This window comes from Plectropomus leopardus, chromosome 18 (assembly GCF_026936395.1).
Source record: "Plectropomus leopardus strain MGB_pleo_1.0 chromosome 18, ASM2693639v1, whole genome shotgun sequence".
Taxonomy (NCBI): domain Eukaryota; kingdom Metazoa; phylum Chordata; class Actinopteri; order Perciformes; family Serranidae; genus Plectropomus; species Plectropomus leopardus.
In genome coordinates this window covers 4,208,657-4,217,391 of record NC_142193.1, presented here as the reverse complement: position 1 = coordinate 4,217,391, position 8,735 = coordinate 4,208,657, and the positions used below count along the sequence as shown (strand labels likewise).

At 38.4% G+C, this 8,735-nt stretch overlaps 1 long non-coding RNA gene across 1 annotated transcript; it reads right to left on the bottom strand.

The window, feature by feature from the left end:
- Positions 1-4,092: 4,092 nt before the first annotated feature.
- On the bottom strand, positions 4,093-7,925 carry LOC148186419 (uncharacterized). The gene is made up of 4 exons (XR_015779600.1): positions 7,801-7,925; positions 7,381-7,501; positions 5,601-5,671; positions 4,093-4,201 (listed from the first exon to the last, which is right to left on the bottom strand). It is a non-coding gene; the product is annotated as an uncharacterized LOC148186419 (long non-coding RNA).
- Positions 7,926-8,735: the final 810 nt, after the last annotated feature.

The following is an 8,735-nucleotide window of genomic DNA, read 5'->3' as shown; positions in this document are numbered from 1 at the left end:
ATTTACATTAAAAAATCTATATAAAAATAGCTCCCTGAGGTTTTAAATAGTAAAGGTTCCTCCCATGCTGACACTCTTTCCATGTTTAATGACAGAATTTTATTGGCGATAAATGGAATAAAATTTCGACCCCGATAATCGGCCAGGCAGATAATCTGTCATTGCCTACTGGAAATAGTCCATTTGATTTAGGTGAAGGGTTGAAGTAAGTAGATCTTTTTTTTTTAACACTTTCTTGAGGTCATGCCCTTTTTTTCTTTTTTAAACTTCTTTTAAACATTTTTTTCTTAATTTCAGGTAATTTTCTTGTTTTGTTTTTTTTGTTGTTTTTTTTTTTTCCTTTTTTCAAATTTCGGAAACATTTCTTTTCACATTTTTGAAAGAATTGAAGCCAAATTGCTCAGGTTTCAAAGGGTTAATGACAATAAGAATAATCTAGTAGAATATCATCACTGAGTTTCATTCAATGGTGGCAAAGTGACCTTGTGACCATCTTGATACTGAGAAGCTGAATAGTTTATATTAGGACTAAAGTACGGAGAAGGCACAACACATTCTTATCTCAAGTCACATGATCTATTGCCACTTCAAAGTGGAGTTTTGCGTCTACGTATTACGATGCAGGTATCCCCCTGCGTGTGCGCTGTCTGATCCGGGACGCTGCTACCGTGATGTCAACACACGCACATGAGCTCATAAAAACATGGCTGCTGGTTCGCACTCTGAGCTGACCGCTCAGCCGTCTATTTACTGGCTGATAATTGGTGCAGTTGGATTGACTGACAATTGTCTGTGCTGGTCCCTTGGTAAATACCAGTAAATCCTGTGGAATGGCTCTTTATTGACCAGTTGGACAGAGACTGCAGGGGGGACACACCAACACACACATACAATGATCTGGGTTTGGTGTGTATCCTCGAAGGCTCCCACCTGACAACTCAATATACAGTTTGTCTGTGTGTGTGTGTGTGTGTGTGTGTGTGTGTGTGTGTGTGTGTGTGTGTGTGTATGTGTAAGGACAACCATTTAGCCCTCTCTCTCTCTCACACACACACACACACACACCTGAGCTGTGCATTGATGGGGCCCTCAGAGGCTGAAGCATTGATCATCTGCCTCTGCCTCACCTAAAGAAACGGATGGTAACTTAACTCAGTGGATGGGACTAAACACAGCGTTCACACACACACACACACACACACACAGAATAAACAGAGAGGTATGAAAACAACTGTCTCTCTGTGCATGTGACAGACACACTCACACAGCACGTACACGTGTGAACCATGACTGACTGTTATTTCAGCCATGACCCTGCCCTGATCTTCATTATCCTCTCTTTAAACCTGATCTTTCTCACCGGGCAGACATTTTGGCTCAGAGGACAGGACGGGGGGGCGGGTGTAGGCTACTTGACAAATTGTTCAGGTCCAAAACAACCAAAACAAGTTACCCTTGAAGATAATTAAGAGGATTAATCTACCTAATACAGATTTGTTTTGGGTTTTACTTGTTTTTTGGGGGGGGTTACAGTAAATCCTAAAGATCATTTGAAAGCAACTTGAAATGGATGGGAAAAACATTCAGCCCACTCTCATTCCCCGATCATCCAATACCATTGTTTTGTCATGCCGCGAGCCACGAGCCATGATCCACGAGCCACGAGCCATAATCCACGAGCCATGAGCAATGAGCTCCAGCAGGGAGACACACTCATAACCTCTACTGAAGATATGAAGGATATTTCAACAACACAAATTATCTGAGTCTTATAAATGATAGAATATGCATCTCTCTGGGCATAAATTGATTTTAACAATAACTTTAAATTTGTCGTTTCGGGTGATTTTTTTGAAATGCAAATCTAGATTTTCTTCTCCGCCGCTCCCTTTGGGTGTCCGTAGTCACAGTGGGCTGTGCCCTCCCACCATGCCTCCCTCCTAGAAACACACACACTCAACAGCATGACAGCAAGCGTGAATGACAACAAAGAGAAGGTTCCCAAAAAAGGCACAGTCTCGAACCGAACCAGTTCAAAACGACTCAGATCTCAAACAAATGGCAGTCCACCGCACAGTTTGTCTTGAGGTTGTGACAAATAAAGGCACGGCCAATTTATTTTAACATGTCAAACAGAGGCAGCAGCTGAGAGGGAGACGTGTCTCACTCTGAGATGCACGAGACCACGTCAGCCCGCTAACAACAACAAACGGTTAAAAGCAGCAGACAATTGGGAATCATTTTCCCATTGTGTCCCATATGACAGGAAAGAGACCCGCTGCAAATCTGTTACTAATGCAGTCGTGCTGCATATCGCGAAAAATATGATGCAAAATTCATGTCAATGTTTTGTCAAATTACTGCAACTCCCACAGACTCCTGTGACTGCATCACACCGACTCCACAGTGTCTCCATGAACTCTGCGTCTTTTTGTTTCTGTAGTCTCTCTCAGCTTCATGAATCTATCGTTGGAATGGGAACAGCAGTGCTCACTTTGAGACAGTGTCTCCTCTAACGGTGTTTTCTAGATGCAGAAAACGTGATGTAAATAGTTAAGTAATGAATTAACAAAGAGAACTTGAGAGAGAAGAACCCCTGACACCTGGCAACCACCCAGTCACTGCTACTTGAAAAGTTAGAGGTTGAAAAGTGTTGGAGAGGCTCTCAGGCGTCATTAGATAAAAAGAAGCATTTCATTTCAAGCACACTGAGACTCCCTGAAGGCAAGTCACGAGGCTCTGTGATTGTATCATAATTAATTAGACAATTTTTAGACATAGTTTATAAGTCACTAATGACTTTATTTATGCCTGATAAGTATTTAACAGCTGGCTCATATAGAAATACTCAGCTCTGAATAATTATGTGTCTGATTTTAGTGCAATTACCTGATTGAAAATTAGAAAAAAAAATTCAAAATCTAAAAAAAATACATTTACGTCTTCACCCTCTTTATCTATCTATCCATCTATCTATCTATTATAGATAGATGGATAAATAAATAGAGATATAGATATATATAGATATAGATTGATAGATATAAATAGATATATCGAGATAGATAGATAGAAAGATAGATAGATAGACAGACAGACAGACAGACAGACAGACAGATAGATAGATAGATAGACAGATAGATAGATAGACAGATAGACAGATAGATAGATAGATATTGAGCCTTTTTTATGTGGCTAAAATGTGTGCTCAGCAGCGTTTGATTTCATGTGACTCGAGAAGTTTTCTACCTAAAAGAGATTGTAAAATAACACTGGATTAGGTGGATATATGACACCCTCTGTAATGTAATTGTAATGTAAATGAAATAATCTAACCCTGATCTTTGATTTAACAAATAATCCTAAAACAACGCCTCGGATTTTGTGGTAACAGTAATGCAGTTTATAGACCAAACTTCATAAGGAACCAACGGGCTAATGGTGCTTTCTTACAGTAAGAGAAAATATATGAAAGAGCAATAACTCTGGCAATGGATGTCACACACGTATGGTTAAACACAAACACCAGCAGCCTCTAGATGTGACTTGCTGATCAAGCCTGTCGAACCCAGCTTAAAAAGAGTGCCTTAAGTTTGTTAACTTAACAAAAGAAACTTGATCCGCTGTCATAAACAAGTGAGATCTAATGCCTTCAGTGATGCTTGTAGACCAACCGCATCAATGTCGTGTTTAAATGACGTTATAGCACACCCTCTTGTGTAATAGTGTGTAATTAAACCAATCAAAAACAACATTCAACATGGAAATGCTGACACACATTATATTGTCACTGTCATATGTCCAGCCTCCACTGCTTCCAGCCTTACCCAATACGTTTTCACTTCACATGCACCTGTGTTTAGCAGCTTTAACAGCATGAATGGGCCTAAAACACGTTTTGACCTTAAATAAATCAATCTTGGAAATGACGGGTGCTTTTCTCTTTCTTGAACTAAGCTGCTGGCACACACCAAGCTGTCACTGTTGCAGCCTGTCTTACTGGACTCACAGGGATGACATCAGCTTAAAACTCTTTATTTGACTCTCAGTGAGATACTGTAAAATACAAAGCACATTCCCCAACAGCTCTTTGTGCTCCTTTAAGAGTTATGAGGACTTACGGAGAGACGTTCCTGGGGGCATCGTCCAGTGGCACATTGAGGCCTCAGAGTAAGAGGGTCCACATTGCTGTCACATCTGGTTTCTACGAGTGAATAATGAAAACATAAAGTTCCAAGATGAATCAACAACAGATTTTCTCTTATTTTTCATATCCAGGATTTGTTATTATTTTGTTAATACCTACTGATTTTGGGGATTCGTAAATGCTTTCTTATTTTTGCTTTTCTGTTAGGTAAGAGAAAATTTTACGAGTGGTTGAGAACACTCATACCAGGATAAGAGAAAAAGATTCGCTTTCACAGGCCACAAACTGTTGCTCAACACCAGGGAAAATATGTTTTATCTTTGAGGAACATTTAAAAAATATTATCAATTAATATCATTTAATCCAATTTAGATGGCACTTTTCGAGGAATTATAAAGACTGGATTATTACATTTCAGGGGTCAAGGGATACTATTGAACTCGGCCCATTGATCCCAAATACTGTGATTTCAGTTACTGTGTGTCCCTCTGCTGACCAGAGCTGGAGTGTAACTACATACATTTACTCAAATACTGTACTGAAGTACAAATCTGAGGTTACGTGATTATTTTAATCTCATGCCACTTTCCACTTCTACTCTACTACTCTTCAGAGGGAAATATTGTACTCTCTATTCCACTACTATTTTTAGATAACTACTTTACAAAGATGATTTTTTCAAATAAACCAAAAATATGAAAATATTTAAGAGCATCTGAAACAGTTTGTTGATTAATTAGAATTTTAATTGGCAACTATCTCTTTTGTGTAAGTCATTTCTCATGCAAAAAATAATAGTAATTATTATTACTTAATATTTACATCATTTTGATTTATTAAATTCATTAAACCTTTTTCCATGTGTACTTATACTTTTAATACTTAAATGCATCTTCCTGAAATCACATTTACTTCGTTGAAGTTTATCTAATAATACATCAGTTTCACTTCTGCAGAAGTTCTTCCTCTAACAACCTTTGAGTGGTTAAGAGCATCTGGTGCATCTGGAGTTGACTTCTCTTAAATTTCTCTTTCCAGAAAATTAAGAGAACATTTTCAGAGAATATTGCTGCATGAGGCCCAGGGTTTATTAAAGAGTGCACTGAACAGTTACTGTAACTGTCTCAGAGACAGTTTTATTGATGTGTTTATTTTATACCTTTCATAAATTTCGAACCTCTAAGTTCGTAAAGTTGTTAAAAAGGTCATTAAACATGTAATAAATAAGATGTTAAAAGGAGTTAAAAAGATATGATAAAAAGGTATGATAAGAAATGCTGCTCAGAAATGTATTGCTTTAATGTAAGGTTTCTATGGGTTTGACAAAATGCAAAGTAATACCACACAGTGTCGTGGATGAGAAATATGATGTCGTGTGGAGAGGTCATAGGTCAGTAGTATTGTGGGTAAGAGCAACATGGCTGCCGACGATGAACGCATTACTGCGGTCGAATACCTCTTTCTGCTTGGGAAGGTCCCGAACTGAACTGTTGAGTAGTCTTCAGGAAGTTGCAGCGAGCACTTCTTCTGAGAAAAAAGAACATTTTTATAGTTAAAATGACCTTCCATTAAAAATATCATGGTTTACAGATTAGATGAACATTTATGATATGTGCATGCTTTACAGGCATTACAGATAAATAACTGTTCTTGATATGGATGAGTTAATTAAGGATTTAGCTGAACTTGCCAAACAACAGAAGCAACTGCACTGCAGCCATTCTGGAAACATGGACGGTTATAAAGTCGCTGCCTACAATGTCAGCAAGAAAAGGACTAAATTGCAATGCAAATAAATGACTTATTCATTGAAATGCATTTCTTTAAATATTAATTTGAGACCTCAGTTGTTAAAAAGAAAAAAACAATTCAACAACAGCATTTCCTGTGTATTAATTTAGCCATAGTGGTTAAAGAGAAATATTTTTTAACGCTAGAATTGCAACCTGAAAAACAACTTTGACCAAAACAGTGAGTAAAGCGCCACAGTGTGTTTGAACCATAGAGAACACACTGCAAATATCATATTATGAATTAAAATGCAGCTCTGACAATGAATACTAAACATTTTCTAAAACTGCCAACTCATCTATGGCATGATCAAAGATTTGCATAGTGAGTAATTCCTGGTTATCTTTAGTCATGCTGTTGCGGTTTCTTCCCTGGCAGGTTATACAGATTAAAGTGGCTAGATAAGATCAAGCCTTCACTAAACCCTTACAATAACTTTAACAATAATTAAAGCAACTTTAAACCCCACATCTATTTTACATGAAGAAACAACCTGTGATTCATCACAAAGATTGTGAATATCTAGGTTTTCCCTCTTCACAGTGCAGAAAGACTGCATTTAATCAGTTGAATCCACTGGTTTTTATTACAACATTCCTGTCATAATAGTTTTATTCACTAAAGTAGAGGTTAATTATCAATATCATTGTTATCATTATTATTATTGTTGTTGTTGTTGTTATTGTTGTTGTTGCTGCTTTTTTATTGCTAAAGGTACTGCATAGGTGTAAACAGATTTTTAGTGAGATGTATCCCATGTGTAGCCCAAGAAAGTAGAAGAAATGTGCAAAAGGCAGTTTTGAATGCATTTTATTATAGGGAACAATAACAGTCTTTAGCAACATAGTATATTATACTGTACTATGAGGACAGTATGCAGGTTTGTGTGTATGGACTTTGCGAGTGTATTTCTCTGTATGTGTGTGTGTGTGTGTGTGTGTGTGTGTGTGTGTGTGTGTGTGCGTGTGTGTGTGTGTGTGTGCGTGCGTGCATGCGTTGTGGTTTTTGTGGTATGAAAATGATTTTATATCATTTTATAACTGCTGGATCAAAGATGATGCCTAAGACAAGATTTTAACCCTGCTGGTGTATGCAGGTGGAGCTGATTCTCAATCATTATTGTTAATGTAACACACAGCTCATCATAGCACCAGAGGGTCAATGACAGGACACATTAATCTCTGCAATCTGTGAGGCTACAGACCACAATTTAACCGCAGCTTTTCTGCACACTTTCGCCTCTGAATTAGCGTTGAATTAACGTTGCCTATGTTCAATTACTCCTCGAGCCCATGCAAATCTAACTATTCAGCAAGCAGGTTAACTTTTTGTTGCTGCAGCCTTTTGCCAGCCCTTCAAAACAGTTCTCTGGAGAAATTCATTCAGGCTCCGACGCTTTAAAAGGGGAAACTAACAGTACATTTAAAAATGGCTGTGTCTCTTACCTGTCGAGCCAACGTTGCTGCAAACCGTGCATCACGACAACACCTGTTTGCCTCTGCAGCAATCACCGGCAATGCTGCGTTCACTTGACACTCGGAATTTCAGCGTTATGAATTCACAGCCCTGCGTCAAGTCAGGGAAAACAGGTAACTAGCTACAATATAACACTGATAAATTAAGGACTTCCCATTTCCATTTTGGAGCATTTTAAACAAGTTTTAAGGCTAGGCTGTAGCAGGAAAGCCTTTTTTTACCACCAAAACATGTCTGAACAAGTTCTGCCAGTGAGGTTAACTTTAATGCTAATGCCTGAGCTAATTCGGCTATGTTAGCTAACTTATGCTAAATGCTAACGCTAGCTAACATCGGCGACAGTCAGAAACAATCATTTAAGCACAGTTATTGCTTGCTTTGTAGCTTACCTTAATATTCTTCAATTAAGTTATTCCAAGTGGTCTCTCCTCTCTCTGTTGCCTCCTAGTGGGCGCGGTCCACCCTGGTCCCACTGACTGTAGACTTCCTTATAATACATCCATGCTGTAGACCAGCACGCCAAGCACAACTACTGCGCATGCTCACATCCCAGACTTTCTTCTTCTTCTCCTTCTGTGTAGATTTTTATAGCTGCTGTTGTCACTACCTGATTGTTTGTGTAAACCTCACTCAGGTCATTCAGCAAATTGTGTTCTTCAACCTGCAATTAACTGTTACTTAATTCCTAAAAACTAGTAAGAAGTGCATATTGTTAATTACCAAGTATAGTTCGCTAAGTTATTAAAGTCAGTATAGCTTTTTTTGAATTTACAGTGAGGAAACAGAACACTTCTTTGACAGCAACTTTATTAGTTCTTTAGAGGTCAGTTGTCAGCCACCAGGGTTGCAAATGAACGTTTATAAGCCCACATGCCACTGTTGCTAAATCTACCAATTTAGATTGTCATATTTTTTTTTTTTTTGGCTGGTGAACAAACATATCTCAAAGTTGTCCGATTTTTAGAGTAACAGTGTTGTTTCACAATTTGGGAAATGCTCTTGTTAACTAACTTATAACTAACCAATCTCAATGAAAGGTGCCTTTATGAGAAAGTGATGCCATAGTTTGGTTTTTTTGCGGCCTTTTTGTAACTATTTTGAACCTACAGTATTGGGCTCAGACATCCCTTTTCTATTTAATCCCACCACTTGAATTACAGGTTGCAACACCTGCCAACAACAACTGTCTGTGTGGGAAGTTGGTGCAGCAGCAGTGCAGCGGGACTGTGTGTGTGTGTGAGGGTAAAGTTTCCTCTTGACGCCCAGGATGATAAAAATCCACCGCTCACATATTTCACCAGAGCTGCTAAGTGGGTGATCTATC